Source organism: Diuraphis noxia, unplaced genomic scaffold, assembly GCF_037042655.1.
Source record: "Diuraphis noxia isolate RWA-SAM2 unplaced genomic scaffold, SU_Dnox_SAM2 contig0001, whole genome shotgun sequence".
NCBI classification, from domain to species: Eukaryota; Metazoa; Arthropoda; class Insecta; order Hemiptera; family Aphididae; genus Diuraphis; species Diuraphis noxia.
Genome location: NW_028301711.1, coordinates 54,087,930 through 54,112,804, shown reverse-complemented (window position 1 = coordinate 54,112,804; position 24,875 = coordinate 54,087,930). Strand labels below are relative to the sequence as shown.

The 24,875-nt window shown below is 26.4% G+C and overlaps 1 protein-coding gene and 1 long non-coding RNA gene across 2 annotated transcripts in view; one reads left to right on the top strand and one right to left on the bottom strand.

Moving 5' to 3' along the window:
• The window catches only part of LOC107162210 (uncharacterized), a 428,784-nt gene that overhangs the window by 173,832 nt on the left and 230,077 nt on the right, over window positions 1-24,875 (top strand). The window lies entirely within an intron of this gene.
• LOC149060907 (uncharacterized) lies at window positions 974-24,875 on the bottom strand. Its single transcript, XR_016189905.1, has 5 exons — window positions 24,711-24,875; window positions 9,730-9,881; window positions 9,262-9,671; window positions 2,770-2,980; window positions 974-2,687 (listed from the first exon to the last, which is right to left on the bottom strand). It is a non-coding gene; the product is annotated as an uncharacterized LOC149060907 (long non-coding RNA).

The window sequence follows — 24,875 nt, the reverse complement described above, 5'->3', positions numbered from 1 at the left end:
CACACCAAAGTGAACGAATAAAGTATGTAATACTATAGCGAAACCGCACCTAATATAAATGTCATATTGAACAATTTATCGCCGTAAATCTCAATCATGTGGCATGCAGGATTTTTCTTTATGTGCACCTTAATTTAAATAATGATAATATAACACCAAACGGTTATCCAATCCAGGGCAATTACCTATATAATTTTCCAAAAAAAGTTTTTCGGTGAAACCAAATATTTTTAGACATACAATTAATGGCCCTTGACCACGCCAACGAGGATGAATGGAGTAGGTTATATTAGTGAATCCGCATCTATTATAAACGCCATATTGAACATCATATAATCGGAAATCACAACCATATGTCATACAGGAGTTTTATTTTCGTACGGCCTTAGTTAAATGAAACATGCAGCCGTTTGAAATACTAAAAACAATTTTCGATTCTACCCATTTTCGCATTATACGTGTTTCACTGTACAAATTGCATGTTTCATACCAACCAGATCATCAAATTTCTGAAATATATTGATAGATAACATGATTTTTTTATTACTCTTTAAGGATTCGAACCTAAAATGAGTTTTAAACTTTTTATCGTGTAATGAGTTAAAAATAAGGTTGAACGTGTATATGAGATAAATAATAAATTTAACTAAGCAATGTGTGGTGATACAATTATATTTCAAATTATTAATGTATCTTTATGATAGAACAGTTAAATGTTGTCTTCTCTTTATATTAATTAATATGATTTATCTTTAACTCATTACTTTAATATTATCATTTATTATGATATTTAATTGAGGGTGAGTAGGAGAGTTTTTCTTTAGTTCAAATTTAAATAAAAAGGAGATGCATGAGGAGTGTCGAATAAACTTGTCGCTTACCTTTTGTAGAAATTGTGAATCAGAATTACCTTTGTAAGACTTTCCTTAATGTATATTGGATATTGATCAGGAAAAATATATTGAAACAAATATTATAACGTTCAAAGAAATATATTGCAACTGATTTATTTTAACTTTAATGACATAAATTAAGTATGAGACAAAAATACAATGAATGAATAAGGTTTGAGTGAGCGACTGAGTGAGTTTTTGGGTGTCGTGTGGACTTATATAGACTATGATATGAGATGCCGCCTTTGATCCAATTGAACCATAGACCACGTCAATACTCTCTCATGTGTGTGGAAATTATTATTATAATATGATAAAGATTTAATAATAAACTATTGAAAGAATTAATTATTATTAACATGTTGATAATTTTTATGAATAACACTGGTTGTTAGTATGCTATAATATATAATTTATTTTATTGTCTTAAATCTAATGTATAAACTAAACATAGTCTAATAAAATATGATGATATACATAATGTGTATATCATTACAATTGTCCCCAATAAAAACTTAATTCTAAAAATAAAATATCGAGTGAATAAAATTATTATAAAAAGTATGTGACGGCACCCTGTATAGGCAATTCTAGTACACATGCGCGTAGGTGCACTTCTTGGCCTTCACAACAAAAAATTCTTTATCTAGTTTGAAAATTAAAATTAAAATTAAAATTTGTATTTTAATATTATTTTGATATTATTAATCAGAATGTATACAATTTTTTCATAAATATTTCTTTTTGTATTTCTTTTTACATAATTCGTTTGTTCTCTTCCTAAAAAAATAACACTTTTTTTGTACATTCACATATTTTAATATTTCATTGGATATATCATCAAGCACTTAAAATTTGTGCTTAGTATATAGTTAAAATTTTATTTTTTATAAACATTTTTATACACTTTTTACCCCTTCTTCGGTATATAGGATCATCATCAATATGAGTCATGCGATAAACATTTAGCTGTGAAGTATAAATAATATTGAAAGCTGACTGAAAATTCAAACGAATATCACTTGTCGGGTGATTAAATTAATAATATGAATAAGTATTGATTAAATAATAGTGTAAAAAAGAAAAAAAAACATAATTTATAAATAAACTACCTATGCTGTGTTTTATTGTATATAAAAACGATGATGGTTTAATCGACTTTATAAAATCAAAAATAATAATCTACAGAAACAATACCATACACAATCACAAGGATGCCGGTTGGTGACATTTCTGTTTTAGTTGAATATATTATAATTTAATCAATATTCGTAGGTATGTGTTTTGTGTGATGTGTATAATTATGGTCTGTTGAATACTGATCATATAAGTTATTTGGGTGAATAAACACAAAAAATATATTATTTGTACTCACCTCATTATAGAATGTGATACCCCAAAGACTGGGGAGACAAGTTGCAGTAGTTATCAACTTTGAGATTCAATCTTTTGTAAGACTTTTTATTTTATTAATGATTGAAAAGTTAATATACGAAGTGACAAATATCAATTGAATTAAATTTATAATTCAAACAAAATTGCATATAGCAATTATATTGCATAAAATACAGCACGTATTGATATTTACCATGATTTGAAATGTTTATTATAGCATTATATATGAAAAATATGAATGATGAACTGCAATTAGATTCATGTGTCGACGTTATCTGGTCTTGTGACGATCGTAATCTTTCACTGCAACGTGTTAATACGAGTACTCCTTATTGTCTTGTGATGTTGAAGATAACAGAGTGACTAGTACTAATGTCATCTAATATCTGCTTACTATTTCTTGTAATACAAATTGTATAATATTTATTAATTTTCCAGTATTAAATAATTAATATGTGCAATAATACAGTTAGATACATACGTGCACCTACTACCTACTACGAGCATTATGTGGTAAGTTATATTGTGATCATGTATGGCGATTATCATGCGAACCGGAGAATTAACTATCCCTAAGCTTGCTACACTATATCGTCATCCAAACCGCTATGACATCATACAATTATTTGAAACGTCTAGTTGGCCATCACATTCTCTTCTGATTAAGTTTTTGTTCTGGTTCACGTACGTATCTGTGGATAACACACATTCAATTGTTTGATAAAATAAACTAAATAAGTAGTTGTGATTGATGAAATACTGGTATAATGGTAGTTAGAGTCTTCCACCATTTTTCATTGGTTGGCGGTGGACGTTATGCAATGATATTGTATACTTCTATAAATTATAATTTTGTGAACCAAAAAAGAAGCTGATCAATAATCACAAAAGTCTTCCATCACCCAAGTGACAAATTCATATATATTAAGTTTTCCACGGGCCGACGTACGACACCGGCTAACCGACACTCCTAAACTCGAATTCTGATCGACAATACATATTATTGTGATTATATCCAGTGGAAAAAAAAGATAGATAAGTAAATAAATCAACATGATAGTACGTACTTAATTTCATAGGTTGTATAACTTGTAATACATAGATTTTTTTAATACTGTTTGTTTTTTTATTGTTTTAAATACAAAATACCACAGCTTGTGTCTTGTAAAAACAAAAACCAATTTACTCAACGTCTAAAAACTTTGACTACAGCGTTGGGAACTTTATGAAACTGAAACGATTTTCCTCGTAATAAATATCAAAAGCGTTCCCAATTTTGACACAAACGTATACAAGAACCGAGATGAAAACTTGTACAAACTGCCAATAACCAGATAAATCATATACCTTACATTTTAAATGTTTTGGGCCAATGATGAGATAAAATTGAAAATGTATCAATTCATAAGAATTTAAAAGAAATAATTTATGATACCGAACAGTTTTAATGGATAGTTAAATTTCAAATATCATATTTAGTTTTAATATATTATATAATTAAATTATAAATACTTATAATAATAAGTGTTTTTTATCGCCTTTATTTGTTATTTTTACAATATTGAGAACGCATCTTAAACTATTATATTGTTATCAAATTTGATTTTAAATCAATATTAAAGGGTGATTATCCAACCATGCTTATTCTTAGATTTCCTTTAATTAGTAATTTAGTTAGAATTTTTGGAATTTTTAATAATAATTTAGATTTAGACCATTTTTTTTTTTAAAATAGGTAATATTAGATATGTATGTGCAATTTCAAAAGCTATGAACATTATCCTGGTTAATAAAGGTTTTTAAAATTTTAGAGTTTGTAAATTTTGTGCAAGTACTTATAAGTAGGTAGGAAAGATAATATACTAATGTTATGTTTAATAATTGTTACATAAATTAATCAATAACGACTATTCTTAGTACAAAAAGTTAAAACTCAGAAACTCCCTGTTCATAAATTTAAATTCCGTGCATCAAGAAAAAGTGTTTGCCTCCATAGAATTATTATGAAAAAATTTAACATTTTAAAAATAGTTTCACCAAGTGTAATTTAAATTTACAAAAATCATAATTTAAATAAATGCGTGGTGAGTGGGATGATAATTTGATGAATCATAGTGTTTAAGACATAATGGTTTATTCAAAATTATATGAAATTTTATCATTTTTAAAAACTCCTCAACCTACTAAACTACTCGAAGTTCATAGTTAATTGATCAACACTAAAAATTTAATAATATATTTTCGCCTTAGTCTTAAAAGGACTTTTGTCCTAAGTTCTCGAATTAAATCAATCACAGTTGAGATATTTTACAAACTCTTAGATTTGAAATACCTACATTTAAATTTGGAAATAATTATTTTTGTCTTACTGTGTTTTTAAAATACAGTTTTAAACTATTCGGAGAATATAATTAAAGTTAACTTATTGAATTTAAAAAAAAAAAAAAAAGTATCATCAAATAATTATATTTGATTAAACTTAAAATGTATATACTTAATTATTTATAACAAAATCAAATTAATATTGAATTTATACATAGATATATTATGATTTATTTATGTAAATGTATAGCATTCAGACCAATTTATTGATACACAGGTACATTTTATGCAAGCAGAAAAGCTAGACCCTATGTAAATGTTTATTTATTAAAGTGAAGTTCAATAATTAAAATATATAAACATAGGAATAATGTTTGTAAATTAAAATTATAATATCATTTTTATGATACCAAATTAATAAATGTACAATATGTAACGAACATGGAATAGCACGTACCATGTCGTTACCAGTCATACGCTCAGGACCTGTGACATAGTGGTAGGATCCCGATCTACACATGCGCGTACTCCAATAATGCGACAACAGAGTGCGCTATGTGACGGTGACACATTGACCACGGTCGGCGGACATTTTTTACCGTATTTATTTAAATTAATTCTTTAATGATCACATATTAATTATGATTTAATATATATACTAACAGCTGTATCGAATATCGAACAGAGCATAACAAAAGTCACAAAAACCAACATTGTCAAAACGGACAACTACGAACGGTATGCTACGTGATTGTCCATATAAAAGGGGAGCGACCCGAGGAAGTTACCACTAATTACCGAGAAATCGAGCTTACAGCTGATATCTGGTTAGCAATTGACGATTTCTTTAGACTTCTTAGTAAGATATAAAGTCGGCTAATCAGCTGTGTGCCGATTATTTGCCCGGAGCCGCGCAAACAGTTCACCCGCATATCGTCAGACCGCTCGTATTTTTATGCGTAGTTACGTCCGCTCTTATTGACTGTACTATTCTCTTGCAAGTGTTATCCCATGTTTTCACATTTAGGTTAGAACAGGGACACATTTGTCATATTGACCATCATGCACCGGCCGAAATAATCACTGCGTCGTCGCGCCGTCATACCCTCCATCTGATAATGTTGTCTTCCGTTTTCTGCCTCTCATTATTTTTATTATATTTCAGATTAATAATAATTATGAAGATTTTAAAAACATATTTAAAGATGAATATTGGTCAAGTGACGTACAAATGAAAATTTGGAGTCAGTGTCTAAGCACAAGGCAGGTGCAACCCGAAACTAACTACAGTGAGCATTTCTCAAAAACATAGTAGTAATAGAAAGATTAAGAAGAATTTTTAAAGAAGAAGATTCAATAAAGAACTGCAGGAAATTATGAATATGGCTCCAGTTACTAACTTCATCAAAGGTCTTAGGATCCAATGGCTAGGTCATATCCTAAGAAGAGAAGAAAACGACCCTTTACGGGTTGCTTTTGAGTGGAAACCTAAGGGAAAACGATCAAGGAGACGTACCAGGAAAAGGAAGTAGTGGAAGACCTGAAGGAAATGGGCATAGAAGACTGGCGTGTAATTGCTCAAGGCAGAGAAAAGTGGCAGGATATTGTAGTGACGGCTAAAACTCTTAGAGAGTAAAATAGCAAAAAGAAGAAGAAGTAGTAATAGAAAACTTAGTAATAAGCATAGCTATAGATAAACAATAACGTGAAAGTTTCAACCAACTATTATACGATTATCAAGATCTTTTCTCGGGCAATCCAGATCTGATATGGCAATACGGATGTCAAATTAGAGTAAACCCCGGTGAACCTATATCCCAGAGATCATATCTTATACCAATTTCTAAACTGAGCAAAATGGACAAGGAGATACAACGAACGCTGGACTTGGGAATCATTGAAAAATCGGATTCACCTTAGTCATCACCAATAATCGAAATTGAAAATAAAAACGGTGATATAAGATTATGCCTGGACGCCAGGCAAATCAATAAAAGGATCATACCAGACAGGGAGTGCTCCATGAGTATCCAAGAAATACTACTCAAATTTCAAGGAACGAAATACCTCAGTACTATTGACTTAATGGCCGGATACTGACAGTGTCCACTAAATAAGGAAAGTAGAGAAGTAACGGCTTTTTTATACATAGGGGACGCAACTACCAGTTTAAGGTACTACCATTTGGTCTTATACATTTGGTAGCCGAGTTCCAGAAGATCCTGGACAAAGTCTTAGGATCAGAATTCACTACTAAGTACGTGCATGAAATACATACTACGTCAACAAGTTTTGATGAACACATCAAACATTTACGAGTGATATTTGATAAATTTTCAAAACATAATGTAAGAATAAACAAACACAAATCGCAATTTTTAAGAGAACAGATTACGTTTCTAGCGCACGTAATATCGGAAAAAGGTATTAGTATTGGCCCAGAAAAAGTCAGAACGATACAAGAATTCAAGCACCACGGAACTAGAAGCAAATTTGAGTATTTTTAGGATTCATCAAATTTTACAGGAAGTATATCAGGGATCTGTCACAATTAACCGAACAACTTAGCCAACTTACAAAGAAGAATTATACATGAAAGTGGGAAAAAGAACAGCAATCTATATAATTAGTTAAATATCCAGATTTTGCGCAGTCATTTTTACTTGCTACCAATGCATCGAGTACGCACGTAGGAGCGGAACCGTATCAAATTAGCAAGAAAGGACAGCACTGTACTATCGGATTTACCAGCAGAACACTCAACGAAGCGGAACGTAGATATTATGTAACAGAGCGAGAATTGTTGGCGATAGTATTTGGCTGTAAGAAATACAGAAATTACACGTGATGTCATTGTAACGCATCTTCGTTAAAAGCCAAAATCCATGCATTATAACCTAGATATTATTATCTTTTAAATAAAAACTTGTTTTTACACACTCAAATCCGGACATGTTAATGAATTATCCTGTATGTAATATGTATAAATGATTATTTTAATTTTTTTTTTTCTTTTTTATGTTACATTATTCAAAATGCAAATTGAACATGCGGCTCGCGAATAAATAAAATACTATTATAATACTATTTCTTATAATTAGAAATTATTCACATTCGCACATTTCCATGTCAACATTCTTAAATTTATAAAAATTAAACATTGAACCAAATTCTGTAAACAAAAAACCATTAAACATAACCTGATATTTTTATGCTTTTCACCTTTAAACAACACTACGATGATGTGAAGTGTTAATATTTTCGAAATATATTGTTTCGGATCGTGTTAATACATTTCACGTGTTGCACGTAAAAAAGGCACGTAAAAAAACGTAAACCTCCTTAATTTATTAGTTATTACATATGATAAATGTGTTATAATAGTATATGTGTTTTTGTGTGTATCTAAACGTGTTTTTATATTGTTTTAGTAAATTTATTACTTTGTTTTTGATAGAAATAATATTTTTTATGAAACTTTGGAGCTCCATCTGAACATATGAAAATTATCTGTTCCACGAATATTTCAAATTTCTCACGAGGATTGGCTAGATGAAATTACTTCAGTGATGATAAGGATATATTATACATATTATATATTTATAAAACATTTTCTATACTTATGCCTTATTTACATAGTATATACAAGGCAATTCGCTAACCATGTTCACCCTTATTTATTAATTCTAAAATTCATTAATTTGAATTCATATATTATACAAATTAATGTTTTAGATTACTTTAATTTTAAAATCACCGTTAAAAAAAAACATATTTTCTATCAACAATCTTAATATCTTATAACTAATTATTGAAATGCTAATTAGGATATAAATAGCACATTGTAGTTTAAAAAAACTTATGTTGTTATCAATTTATAGTAAAAATAATTGCTTTCATTTGAAAAAAGTTTTCAGCGTCATTGACTAATTGATATGGAAATCAAAGTATTAAAATAATAATTCTAAAGCGTTGTTAAAAATTTTGAGGATCCTAATTTGAATGAATGATGATGAGCATGCTTGATGCTAAAGATCTCTCTATATGTATACAAATTTTTAAGATTGCACATTTTTGGATATTTTAATGATTCTAGTTACCTAATACTAAGTCCACAAAAATGTAAGATTATTGTATTTTGGATTTTTACGTTTTTCATATGTCTATAATATGTTGATAATATTCTATGGTTATAGCATGAAATCAAACTTATTATTAGTTGTTGTTAAAGAATTTAAGCATCAAGATATCGTGTTATCGATAACATTAGCTAATCGTTAGTAATTAATATTTTAATTATAAATATAAAAATGGCGAACGCAATCAAAAAATGTTTAAATTACATAAAAATTAGAGACTTAAGTGATTAAAGACAACTATAAAGTATCAAATTACATTAAATTAAATACAACAGTTGTTATGCATGCTAAGTAGAAATATATTTGAAAATAAAAGTCTATTTTATAAACAATAAATTATGTTTTGATGCCATTGAGATCAACGCGTCATCGAAGAACAATAATATCAATAATAAGTATCGAAGGTCAACAATCTCTTATGCATCAATCATTATCTATAGCTTGTAAAATTCGTAGACGTGCGTTGTTTTTTACTGTTTTTAATATTATTTAACACGTTTTATTACACTTACTTATGAGGTGAAACAATTTTTGTATCGGTAATAGGAATGAACTCGTTTTACTAAAAAGTCTTGACCGGGAACCACCGTATATTGGCCAAGTGGTTTAACTTAGACGCATAATTCATCTTTTATACGGTTCACTGAACAATGAGCACCATGTATAAATATTATATATATTTTTTCCATCCTTCTAACATATATATTATAGAAATACAATTTTTTCTTGCATTTTGATGAAGAAAAAAATTATGAAGTGGTGAAATTAACTATTTCCCCGTTTTATTCATAAAATCCAATTAAATTTTTCACTGAATTTTTATTATAAAAATATTACATTCGTTCTAAGCATTGCAACATTAAAATTGACATTGTATTCTATTTTTTTTTATCATAATCATTCGAAACTGTGGTTGTTTCAACTGCGAAAATATAGTGTAATTAATACAAGTGAAACAGTTAAGACAGTTTTCAACCAACCATTATTCTAATGTCAGGCGCGTATTTCACATGATGCAGTTGAGTGCATTTGGTAGGGTTCCGAATTCGAATGTCTTCTTTCCACTCAGCTTGCAATTTCATTCCATGGGCATAAAGTGTACGTCAAGTTTACACGAATATCTCTCGTTACTCTGCAAAATAGAAATCCTGGATCAAAATCTCATCACTATTTTATACAAAATGTGTTATTTAACATATGTATAAAACTAATTATACGTATAATTTTATTATAATTTATTATAAATAATACATTTTATATTTTTTTCTGGTGATTGAGAGATATACCTGCTTGTATAATATTCAGTGTTATTTAAGCACGTGAATATCTCATCGTTAATTTCTAAAAAGTTTTTAATTGTGCGTATGGTTTAATGGATACCATAAACGTGTGTAGGTAATGTATTATCTTATTACGATCATGCTATGCATATTATAATTAGAAATGTTTTTCTGAAATGTTACGTACCTACGTGCTCAAATTATTTTAGCTAATTTAATTTTTTACAGTGCAAGCACCTATTCGAAATCTCGCTCTCAAATTATTGTAAAACGAAGTAATTCTTTTTGGTATAATGTAGTTACTAGTTTATCACAATCAAATTGAAAACAAATACTTGTATTAGTTAGTATGAAATAAAACCTAATTAAATAATATTTATGACGTGAAATCCCTCATGATATCTTCCAAACAGATTTAATTTAAAAAAAAAAAAAAAAAATGTGAATGAAACTATAGTACGCCTAAATACGTATTATATACACTAGCCAAATAATATAACGGTGATAAACACAGATGAGTCTACTTTTATCGGTCTCTGCTCTATAAAAATTCTTACCCCTCCCTCAAAATACAAATCACCATTAGCATCTTACGACTCAAGTCACTACTTTTCTCCATTTAAATAAATGCTTATAAAGTGTTAATGCGAACGATATATTATGAGTGTATTATTGTAATAGCCACTTTAAATGCGAAATGGCATTATGCGTATGGTTGCCTAATACCAAAGTCCAGTAGCCCGTGACAATGACAATAAAAACTTAGATAAAAATAAGTTCAAAAAGGCCATTATAAAGTTTTGATTAATTTTTCAACCTTAATATGGACAACATTGATATTCTAAAAATACCTACATCGTGTACGTTAGTATATCAAAAATACTTCATACAGATTTTTGGAATTTTAACATTATTGTTGGTACCAAAAAAAAAAAAATTAACTCTTTTCCACAAACCTATCAAGACGTGTGTAATAACATAATATTATGGAACTTATTGAAAAAGAATTATGATTAGCCTCTAGTTAAACTTGTTTAAAGACTATAATTTAAATAGGATTTAATTAAGATGATTTTCAGACTATCAACCATATATATACAATAAGATGATTGAAGTTAAAAATGTCAAATGACATACACGCATGGTAATTCATTTAAGTGGGTACACTAATTATCTCGGAAAGTATATTAACTTTTTTTTTTTTTTTTTTTTTTTAATTTCTATTTTTATGTTTTTCTAAGACCGTATAATATTTAAATTTTTCTCACCCTTATATTTATTGGTAAAACCACTATGAACTTAAGATTCTCAAATAACAACATATAACAAAAATACCAAGAATTAATAATCCCAATTTTATTGTGAATTTACGCGTCAACATTTTTATTTTTCGTTAATTCGTTTGTGAGATACATCTTCTCAAAGTATTTGTGGTTTTCAAAATTTTTTCAATAATTGTAAAGACCAGAAGTTAGTTATAAATTTGATATCGTTGAACCCAAGGTAATAAAATAAATAACAATTAATTAAAGATTACTATTGTACTTTGAACCCTTATCATTTATTCATTTATTGACTAATTGGACATACCGAATTACCCAAGAATAATAAATGGTAAACTGGAAATATATAATTTATTTTAATCAAAATTTTATTTCACAGATAATTATTTAAAAATTAATAATTACATCTTATTATCACTAATGATGAAGGTATACCTTGAAAGTCTGTATTATAATATAATGCAGAAACTTAAAAATAAATACCTATATTTAGGCACAGAACAATAATTTATGTGATAATAATGCGCAATCTTCACTATTAATAAGTCCTATAAATTATCTTAAATAATATTGTTTTGGTGATATTGTGAATGATATGAATGTTGTATGACAATAGTAAAAAATATAATAGAATAATAGATACCTATTAAAATTTTATAGCACAATTTAAGAATGAAATTTATTAATTACCTATCTAATATCGTGTTATACAATTACACAATTTGAAAATCTTATAACTTATTGTACAAAAATTAATATCAAATTAATTTAGTGATATTATTTGATTAACAATTAAATTGGTACCTCAAGAGTTCAAGACCATTGATAAACAAGGATTATTTAACCTACTATTGTGTTACCTACGTCATATTCACACATAGTAAAAACAATGAATAACAAAAAAATATAATAAAAATCAATAGGTATCTATTGTGCAATATACATACTAAAAAAATATGCTGAGTTTAATAAACACCAAAATCTTATGAAAATAAATTTTTGTGTTTGAGGTCTTATAAAGTTGTCTATAATACAATTTTAACACAATAATTTTTATATTTATCTTGTGGTTCGAACGATATATAAAATATATATACTTACAATATACTTAATAGCTATACAATTTAGTAAGAGACTAATCAATAATTACATAGTAAATGATAATTTTTTTTTTAATAACATAATATAATACAGGTGTATGCTGATATTAATTTCAGATGGTTTATGACAGATTGAAGGGGCTCATTACTCATTTGTAAAATTTCTCCAGAGGCGCACACAAAGCTACCAAAAAAATTATTTTTTGCACCTTAAGATACAAATAATATAAGTCTAAAAATGTAATTAAATTCATATAACATGAGGTGACTTGAGCCATATTTAAAATATTATTCTCACGATTTAACATTATTTTACTACCTATATTTTTTCAATACAATATTTATTTTAAAATTTACTTTAACTTGTATAGTAGGCATACATACATATAACTGATATGTCTTATTTTTATAATTTACCTTTTGAAAGGTTTATTTTTTTTTTTTTTTAAACTATTTCATATTAGTTTTGAGTTGACTGTAACAAGTCTATAAATATACACAGTTTACTGTTATTGACTATTGCAACAATATAAAAACTCTATTTCTATTATAATAAGGGATTACGATTTAAAATTAAATTAGAATGTAAATACATTTATAAATATATCGCTTAACGCTTACAAATTGTAGTTTACAAAATGAATAGGTGGTAAATTAATAAAATGTATACAAATGTAAGCACAAAATATTAAACAATAATTGCAAAATTTTAACTTATTGTTTAAACGTTACAATATTTGAAATTAATTAAGCTTTTAATTTTTGAACTTATCAATATCGAACTTCAAATATTTATTTAATTAACAATACTAAAAAGGCAATTTTAAATTGTACTTCCGAATGTTTGGTTCAACATCAGATAAACTAATGCAAACAAAATTGACTCTAGGGTTTCATAAAAATTTAGCAAGTAACGTCGAACTTTATATTTTATAAATTATGTTTTTTAATATTATATATATTTTATTCTATGTAATCTTCTATATATTTATCTTAACTTTATTCGGATTTTCGATGGATAATCACGAAGTTCAATATTATCATAAATTTTTTATAGGTAAAGGTAAAATAGTTTGCAAAAAAAAACTTAAAACCATTTTTAATAACTTACCAAATTGAACAGAAGTTTGTAAGAAACAAAATTATATATTATTTAAAATCATAATACTTTGTATTATTTTATAAAAATTAACAGTATTAGAGTTCCTACCTTTTTAAGTTACTCAATAACAGATCGTTAAATCATGAAATACTAAAAATAGGTTAATTGGCACATTATTTTTTTTAATGATACCTATGATATAATATGCAATATTATACGTTTAGTCAGTAATTACTAAAGAATTAATTATTATCGTTATGTATTTAAATTTTATTATTTTTGATTTATGTTACCAGTTTTTTTTATTTTTACAAGTAATATACAATATTTATCATTATATAATAAAAATATATTATGCTAAGAGTACAATAATTGACAGGAACATTATTGTGATGGAAGAAATCACCCAATGATGACAATAATTCCTATGGTAACTGTTACCAGCATTCAACATTTTATTTTTTTAAATGTTTAAAAAGTTTAATTTTACTGTAAAATCATATTTTAGAAAAAACCGCAGTAAGTGAGTTGATTCCCGAGAGTCTCAGACTTAGACTATGTATGTAGTATGTAGTATGTAGTATGTATTAGTTTTTTCAGATTATTATTAGGTATTTACGAGTTGATTTTCTATTGTTGTTTATCAATAGACTGCACGACCGTGATGATTTCGATCGTCACTTTTTCGAGAGAAATGTTGTCAGAGCATACTAGTAATTTCATTACCAATTTTTAAAAACAATACGTTATATGCTTTTATCAAATTACAAATTTTTTATTAAAAAATTAAGACAACACCATTTTTGAGAAACTCGTCAGCCAACCTCCTCGTGGTGTTTATTGGGTTAGGCTAATAAGCTGAATATTTAACCATATATTGAAAAAATATTTAATTACCCAGAATTAATTCGTACATATCTATTGATGACCCTGGAATCAACTCGGCTGCATACGAGTTGATTCCCGGGTACCTGTTTACCTGCACCAATACTGTTTAGTTGATTCCCGGATCATTATGTGTTTTATTTAATATTTAGTAAAATATTTTTAAATAAAAATTTAGTTTTTTCATATTTTTAAAATCATTCAATTTTTATTTATTAATTGTATTATATTTATTATTTATTAAAAAAATTATTATTAAAAACATTTAGTAATTATAGATAAAAAAAATATAAAAAAATTTAGTAATTTGGTAAAAATTTGTAACTCACTGTTTTTATAAATTGGTATCTGGTAATGAGATTACCAGTATATCTTGACATCACTTCTCTTAAAAAAATTTGTTTTTCTTGGTGTTTTTTAGATTTCTTAGTTCCATTACTCCTGCATTTTATGTATGTTTCTGATTGTACATCTAACAGCTCATCTATAAATACGTAAATATTTGGGTGCCCACTATAAAAACAACTGTTGAGTTTAGAATGAAAACTCTCGCAGCTGTTAGTAGTTCTATTTAAATTTTAAAGTAGATGAAAATTGAGCCCATATACTTGGTGGAAAACTTGCTTCTAGGAAAATATAATTATCAAATACATAGTCCATAAACTCTTCAAGTCTAATAGAATCTGGTATCGGTGGACAAGAGAGAGTTGTGTGTGACGGTCGAACTCTTTTCTGTTATAAACTGTTTACTTGTGCAATCTATTGATAATTAATATACAACAATAAGGAATCAACTTGTACGTCCCTCTTAATGACCCGGTAATCAACTCGTACATATCTAATAATGACCCGGGAATCAGCTAATACATCAAATAGGTTTCGGGAATCAACTCACCTACACCGATAAACTCAACGATATTAGTACAGGTAAACGAGTACCTGTAAATCAACTCGTACGCAGCCGAAGAAACATGTTAAATTTAAAAAAAATACATTTTAATCTGAAGGGGAATTATTAAGAACTTTGTAGTCTATACTTACTGAATTATACGGAATTCAAACTTATATTTTTAATATTCTGATTTCGTTATAAGTAGGTATTTGATTCTAGGTTAACAATTCTTTATCAATGGAAATTAAAATCGACGACCAATCATTGTATAACACAAAAACCTTAATACTCTTATTACAAATTAAATTTAAGTTTTATTATTCAAACACAATAAAATAAATAAATAAATCATCTGGCAATTTTCTATTCTTATATTTTTAATAATTCTTTTTTGATGCATTTTCAGATATTACTTTAAAACATAGACTGTTAGAAAGTTGTGAATATATTTAAAACTTTTATTCTTTATTAAATTGATCTAATATAAGATGTAGAAACTTACGTCCAAACGAATATAGTGAAATAAATTTAATTAACTAAAAAAATAAAATTTATCAACTGAATACTAATTCGCTGTATAAAATACCAATATATACCTACATTTGCGTTAATCTATTTACTTTTTGATTTAATTACAGTATAATAATTATAGAATGGCAACATTTAATTGCACTTAAAATTTCAAGCTGCTAGATACTTATTTTTCCAATAAGTTTTTGACTACCATTTTAATCAAAAATATTTATATACATAGGAGTAGATGAAATCAAAATTAAAGTAACATACATTAGTAGAAGAATGTTATTATTTAAAAAAAATTATGTTTGTTTAGAAGTTTTAAAATTAATATATAAACTGATAATATCAGTTTTATGAAGTTGGACATGGTAAATGTTAAGAAAACTAAAATTTTGAATTATTTTAGACCAATCAAAAGACATTAAATTATTTAAAGAACAACGTACGTGAAAATTTAAAAAAACTTAAATCTAAAGGTGTAAAATAGTAGCTAAAAAAAGTTTTATCTAAATTGGGATTTTATCACCACCGGGTTCCTCTCAATTTATTTCCTTAATTATTTTAAACGTTGTAAAATCGTAACTTTTTGAAAGTAATAATTCCATTCTTTATAAGCCACAACAAGAAACGAAATATTCCCAAAAACGTATTTACCGATTAGGATTTATCTACTGAAATTCATGTAAAATTGTACGCCTCTATCTCAACCATTTTTCTCTTAGCTTATTCAATTCTTAATATTTTATATCCACATTTATACTTAATATTTAGCTGAATCATACAATATTATACTTTGATTTACATTTAGTATTTTCAAAATAGAAAATTATATGAAATTTCCACATACTAAAGAAAAAGAAAAAACATTAAAATTATATATATTAAAAAAAAAAAAATCAATAACTGTAAATGCTAATACATTGTAAATTGTATTGTGTGAATAAACACGCGAGTATATATATTGTATAGGTAAATCGTATTTAACAAGTTTTATGATATATATTAAATAATAACATATCATTTAATTAATGCTTACTTTTAGTGATTCCAATCATATTTTGGTTCAAAAATATAATTAAACAAATTACCACTATTATAAGATAATAAAAATAAATTATGCATTAGAATATACGGTAAGTACAAAAAATCGAAAGAAAGCAAACAATAAACTATGGACCACATCCATATAGTATTTTAGTTGGAAAAAAAGTTTAATGAGTCAATTTTATTTCATACCAGCTGGGACGAATCATATTTTAATAGACAGGCAGACAGACAGTTCACAACTACTAATATACACAGATTATATTAAATCACAATAATTTAGAACTTAGTATTGCTTGATAAAGAATGTATTCTCAGATTATAATAATAATATAGTCTTTTATATCGTATTTTATCATTACCTTCCATAAGTATTATTGTTTGTTTGATATCATCATATATATTTATTTTAAATCTCATTCTTGGTCCAAAATTCCATTCTACTTTTATCGTGATTAATTTTCAATGGTTGGTGGAGTTATTTGTATTGTATCGCATTTTTGTAATATCCATTTGTAAAATTATACGTTTATGAAAAAATACCAATTGGAATTTAAGAGATTGGGAAATGATGGAAACTTGATGATAAGCTATATAATAACGTTGGTTGGTGTTTATTTTTTTTATGGCCACTTTTTATAGTAAATTATGAAATTAAATTGTATTCGTTGTAAGTACATAGAAACTGATATAATAACGATGTAATCCAAATATGAACTTTGGCTATTTTTTAAAACAAAGTCTGAATTTTATTGTATTTTCAAGAAAAATCATTTTTGGTCATTATTTCCTCGCATACATAACAAAAACTTCATATATTGTGAAAGTATACGCGATGTACATATTATATTGTTTTTTTCTATATATACGTCATGTGAAATGCATTTCCATCAATATAGTTTACCTTTTTTTTTTTTTTTTAAACAGTTTTATAATGTTATATTTTATAGTATCTTAGAAATAATGTAGACAATTGTTTAATAATCTGAATATTTTCTAATCGACGTGAACAAAAATAAAAATAACTTCTAAAATACACAAATAGTTAAATAGTACACATTTAACTAACCAGTAAAATAACTACAACAATGAACACATTATATGACACTGCACTACTACAGGTTTGTATTTTCCGTTTTTTGTTTAAACCAACATTTGTTCGGGTTTTTGATAGTTTTGAATTTTTTGAATCCAAAGCTCAAACGCAAATTGTATATAAATTCTAAAATACTGCAACACAAAATTCGTTTAATATAGATAATAATATGGAAAATTATACAGTTAATGTTTTCAGAGTGGTTTGATAGTATAAATACGTAACATAAAATAGAAATATATTAATAGTTTGGGGCTGATATTCAAACATCCGTATTTGAATAAATAAATTGTTTCTTGATGCTTTAAGGTAAAAACTACAATTTACTTTCTTTATTATGAACCATATTATAAAATAGACGATATGAGGTTGTCTAACAATATTGTTTAATATTCATTTAAAATTTAAATTATACTTTATATTAGAATTTTTACTAAGAAACCGTTAAGGGAAAACGTGTTAGCATTTTCTGTATTGTGGTCTTTATGGTATGACGTGTTCTTAATAGAACCAACTTTATAAATAAATAATATTTTGATTTTGGGTTAAAATTATGTTACGAGAGTAAATGGAATATCATTTTTACTCAAACTTGATGAAAATTGTAACGTTTTGTACTTACATTGTTGTAAAATGAAAACAAAAGGTAATTTGATTTTTTTTATGCCAAAAATTATAAAAAATAATGCTATTGTTTTATACACACCAATTATAGATCATAATACATTCGAGTCACAATAACTCGAAGTTGAAAGAGGATACAAATTTGCGTTGTGATGCGTATCCTTCGAAATATCTAACTTGTATTTATCTAAATTAAGTTCTTGGGGAATAAAAAAAAATTAAAGTTTTTCGAGTTATCAAGGATCGAGTTACCGTGATTCGGCTGTACCTATATTGATTTGTTTATGAATGCATTTATTTCACAGTTTTGACAATAAAACGTTAAAACATTGAATTACACAAATTATCACTTATATATTATTATATGGTTTATTTTTTTATTTTTTTTATTAAAAAATATATTTAATGTCATTTTTTTATGAATTTTAATATTAATATATTCTCAACAATTTAAACACGATACTATGTAAACCGACTCCATCATGGTCTTAGCGTTACGTATAATAATTGTATTGTATAGAAACAAGAGTTTGATCAATCATTTAAAATACACAAGTATCCAATATTGTTTTCGAAATAGACATGCTTAAAATGATATGTTTATTTTGATAACTATGGTTATAAAACGGAAATACGGATGTAATTCAATAATATCAAACTAATTATTATATAATAAACCTTTAATATTATAAAAATATGAGCATTATTTGTTTGATTTTTTATCTCACTGCTTTGAACAATTTTTTTTTTATTACTGCAGCAGAAACTTCAAGTTGTTGACTCAATAATTTCCTACATATTTTTATTCAGCTACAGCTAAATAAATATGTGCTAGCATACGTGTTTCTTAATCATAATGTTGAATCAAACGGGTAAATTTCGGTTTGCGTTTATAATTCAAAGATGATTTAATGAAACTTAAAGTTTATCAAATAAACTGGTTGTAATTTTGACTTCAGATTGCGTTGACGATGGTATCGGATTGAACTCATTAATCAGCTCACATTTTTGGATGTTGTTCTATATAATATCATATTGTTATATATATTCCTGCTATTATATTAAATTAATGAGAACAATCAAATTTATTATGATTCTTTCGTGTTTTCAAGGAACGCATGTCATGATTTCATGATTTAACTTTTCCTTGAACATTTTTACACGATGCTATTTTTGTTATTTCGTCAGAAAATACATGCGTAAAAATAGAGACAAGGTGACAGCAGCGGCGCAACCATAATTTTTTTAAGCGGGGGGTCCAAAAATGTAATTATTTTAAATTAAAAAGCAAATTTAATTATTTATTTACTATTTGTTTAATGATAATATTGTAATTATAATGTAAAATTGAATGATAATTAAATATAAAAAAAAGTATGTACAATGTTTAGAGTTTATAAAATAAAATCTAAGCGACGCTTTGTACAGCTTAAATTATGTATTACTTCCTCGGGTGTTACACTGACTTCGTAGTGTATATTGAGAGCAGCTAACCCATTGAGTCTTCTTTCTGATATGGAATTTAAAATAACTTTTGATTCTTTTAAGTGTGGAAAATGATCTCTCCACCTCGCATGAAGTAATTGGAAGCGTGATAAGTATTTGCAATAGCTTATATATATTTGGGAATACATCGGGATTACATTCATTAAGTATTTGAATTACACTATTATATTGCATATTACTATCAGTCAAATAACGGTTCCATAGGTACATGGTTGTCATTTGTAACTGAATCGAATCAATTATTCAATTTTGTTATTTTAGAAAGATACGACAAGGTTCAAGGAGAGGGGAGTGGTCCATCCCCGGGGACCCCCCTGGATGCGCCATTGGGCGACAGTACAACGATGACCAGAGAATAACTTCTTTTGACCGTTTGAATAGTAGTAATGTGAACGTTAATTCAGTATTTCTGTAGAGTATAACTCGGAGATCGAAATCCAACCTAAAAATTCGTGGCTAGTTGATAAATAGTAAGACATTCATCAGCTTCGGTATTCGATCAACGTAGTTCTCTGTGGCAACCCAATGTCAGTAGTCGATTAAGTTTTATTCGGTTGAAACACTGATGGTGCAGTGGTCCAAAATCGATGTCTTGTTAAAATATTTCGGGACACGACCAAATTATTAAATTTTATTACTGTCAAGGTCTATAAATACATTCATCGCAGAAAATACATGCTTGTCTACTTGGTTTTGGATTCCAAAATGTGACATAGATGTGTAATTAGCTGGTTCCTAAGAGTTGGGTTGATTTTTGTTTGCATATCTTTTTTGTATTAATTTCTTATTTTTTATATTGTTATTGTTCAATCTAATTTTTAAATTATTTTTGGTTAATATCCCAAATTAAGAAATTTATATTTTGTAACATTTTAATTATGATGAAATGTGGTGGAGTATCTATTATAGTGCAGCGAGCAAATAATATTACAATATAAGTACACAAAACTGGTGTTCCTCCGGGTGTTAATCAAATATACTTGGAAATTAAAACGTATATTTATTACAACTTTTATAGAACGATGGAATGAAAACATAATTGAAACATATTTCAAGTAAATTAATGTTAAAATGCTAAACAAATTTCTTTGAAACAAATAATTTGAAATGCGGTTAATTAAAAATAATATTATACTTTTTTTATCACCAGCTATATTATATTATTATAACACACTTTGTTTTCTCTACCTTTATATTCATATATAAACTGTATGTATAGTACATTTAATAAATATGTAGTTAGTTACCATTGTAAAAAAATCTAAAATCACGAAAAACCATTAAATTCAACTACCTATTACATATAATGAATAAAAAAAAAGAATAATAATATTTACATTTTTCATTGTTTTAGTGATTTTATTCAATTTATTTTAGATTTTTTAAATAATTAATTAATATATTATATTGTTTTTTTGTTTTTAGGTACGTACAAGCTGAAAAGGAAAACTTTCATATTCATAAGCTTTAGTAATGATGGTTTGCTGAGATTGAAACCCATCGTGGTAATTAAAAATTAATCATCATATATGTTAATTCATAACAAATAAAATGGTATGTGAGTGCAATCATGTACAATTAATTTTGAAAATGTATACCTTCGATAACGATTAGCAGCATTTGAAGTGATTTTAAAACAAATAACAACAGTTCATCCATTAATTTAATGAAGTAATATAATTCTTACTCAAACTTATATTGCATGATTGAACATACTACCTACCACTTATAAGTTAACTATAAAAAATATAGCGTCCTTCAATCATGACTTAATATTCTCTAATAACTCTAACTTTTTATAATATCGTTAAAATAGTCTGAGATTTGTACGATTTTTTAAATAAAATGTATCTATTATTATCTTATTATATTAACAATAAAGGAAATGTAAATTTATTGATATTTTTTATTTTTTTTGCCATAAAGGACCAAAATAAATTCTCTAAAAGATTCTTTTCATAATTTATTTTTTATAGAAGAAAAATCGTTTCATGATCAAATTACCATGTTAATTGAAAATATAATTAGTTGCTACTAAAACTATAGTGTTAGAATATTAGTTTTGGTTAGGTTAGCTAACTAATATCAAACTATCGACATAGCTGTATTTACAAATGCAGTATCTCATAGTTTAGATTTAGAATTAATATGATTAAACTATTCTATTTTGGAATTGAATTTCATAATATAAAGCATCATCATACTTGTATAATAATAGAAGGTTATTGAATTGGTCAATTTTTCTCACTTAATTTAGTTAAATATGAGGAAGCAGCTCGTTAATAACTTAAAATACGTTAAAATATAGTTGTATTGCAAATGTGTTATAGAGGATAGGTAACTAAATAATATTGTTTTCGAATGCTAATATAACTTTTTTTTTTCATTTAAATTGAATTTCAGTTATTATCACTTGTTAAATGTATACATTATTGAGACATGCCAAAGCGACCGCACCATGACTGTATAATATAATATAATTGTAGGTACATATACAGGTACATAATTATTACTAAGTAATAGAAAATAAAATGATACCAATCTTTGTTATAATGTAAATTTAGGGAACGGATTTATATGTATATTGTTAAACCAAAATATTTAAGACTCGATAAGAAATGTTTATGATTTAAATCATTCCCATTAAAATGATACTTCTTTTATTTTACATATTTTTACATATTTCACTAATTTGTTAATATTTTTAATCGTATTTTATTATTTTATCATTCATACATTTTTAAGCCATATTTCAGTGAAAAAAAACAGCCATTTATAGTATTCATTTAGGTGTATACGATTGAAAATCGATGACAGGCGGTAGTAATAGATTTTTATAGTTAGTGTTTGGCTGTGATCGTAATCGTACGTACCTACAAAAATTAAAACTCGTAAACAGACCAATAGGTCGAATATATCGCCAATATTATCACCGTCTGATATTATACGCTTCAAATATGCTCCAATTACATCGGTTGATGTAGAACAAGCATTTAGCTGCTTTAAAAATATTTTGAGACCTAATAGTTGAAATTTAAGACTCAATAATTTAAAATAAATTGCAATAATTCAATGCAACAAATCATTTTGTTAATTTAATAATTATAATAGTATTTTTTTTTTTAATTACATTTTTTCCGTATATTTGGATGTTTTTAGCACATATTTTATAAATCACACTTCCATATATATGTACATATTTCTATATTTTTGTTACATATAAATCCAATCACTAAATATGATTAATGCAAACAAATTGAGTAGGTGTTGACATTTTATTGGTTAGGTATCTGTATGTATATCTATAATAAATATATATATATATATATATATTTGGACAACTCAACATGATATTGCAGAGAATGGCGATACCAGTTGGAGGTTTGAGGTTTGAGGATATACCCCTCCTACCGGTAACTTGTTTTATTGCTTTGTCTTTTGACTGTTAGCATGTTATCTTTTATGTATATACAGGATCATTTTTTAGCATAACCATCTTATTTTTATTCTTAAATTATTCAAGTTTTAAAACTCTGAGTTTTAGAAATTTTAAACACACTTGTAGACCATATTTTCGTATCCATGAAATTGTTTATACCACTTAAGGATGATCATATGACAATGAAAACTTCCATTTTCCAAATTGTCCCATTTTTAATTTTTTCAGAAGATATTATTTTTTGATAATTTTGGTTTATCCGAAAATTAAAGCTAGTAGTTATTGAGTTATGTACCTTTGTGTTTTAAGGGAAAAATTCTATGGTAATGGTTTAAGTAGATAGGAAGCTTAAAACATTTTAAAAAGTTAGAAATTATTAATAATTTATCAAAATAAATATTTTTTTTAAATGATTCAAGTTTAATAAATTCTACATCTAACATTATATTATATAGGTAGTTTTTTTTTCTTTTTTTTTAATTATTTAAAATGATTACTATCCTTACAATAAACATTGTAATAATTCAGAAACTACTCACTAGAATTTTTATTGGGATACATAAACATTTTCAAAAAAATCATTCACTAATTAATTTTCAGTAAAAGACTGGGGTTCTTATTTGAAAATTAAAAGCTTGTATAGCCACAGTCTCTCCTTGAGTAGCACAAAAATATCAGAGATTTGAGAATATGGTTTTTAAGTCTGATTATAAATTCTAAAATTTCACCCTCAATTGAATAATTTGGCCTAAGCAGATTTTCCGGGGTGTTATTTGAGTTGAGATTATTATAATAAAAGTAATCAGCATGAAAACATTCAATTAATATGTGAGCCATGTACTTATTAAAAAAATGTATATACTTTTTTCAAACTAAGTTAAGTAATATGTTTTCCATACACAGCACACGTATGTTACATTAAATTAAAAGATAAATAAATATTATGTATCTTATCAATGTTAAAATGTGTATACAATACACATATTAAACATATTAATTGATGTAATCGAACTTAAGTAAAGTTTGAATAATGAATTAATTCAGTAACTGCAGATGGCATAGGCTAATCTATTTAATTTTAAAATACGAGTGTATGCACATTGTTTAGATTTATCTTTTCAAAAGAATTCTTTTAGCCTTTTTATGGAGGTAACAATTTGTAACAATAAATTCAAATATGAAAGTCCTTACCAACGGTATGTAGAAATGCAGTATTCTTGACTAATTGAGTATTCGAGATAAGAGCAAATACAGCATAACCATAAAACATTATTGTGTTTAAGTTATATCCGTCGTGGAAAACAATGAAGACATATTAAAAACATAATATAGGAACGTGTATACTGTATGAACGCA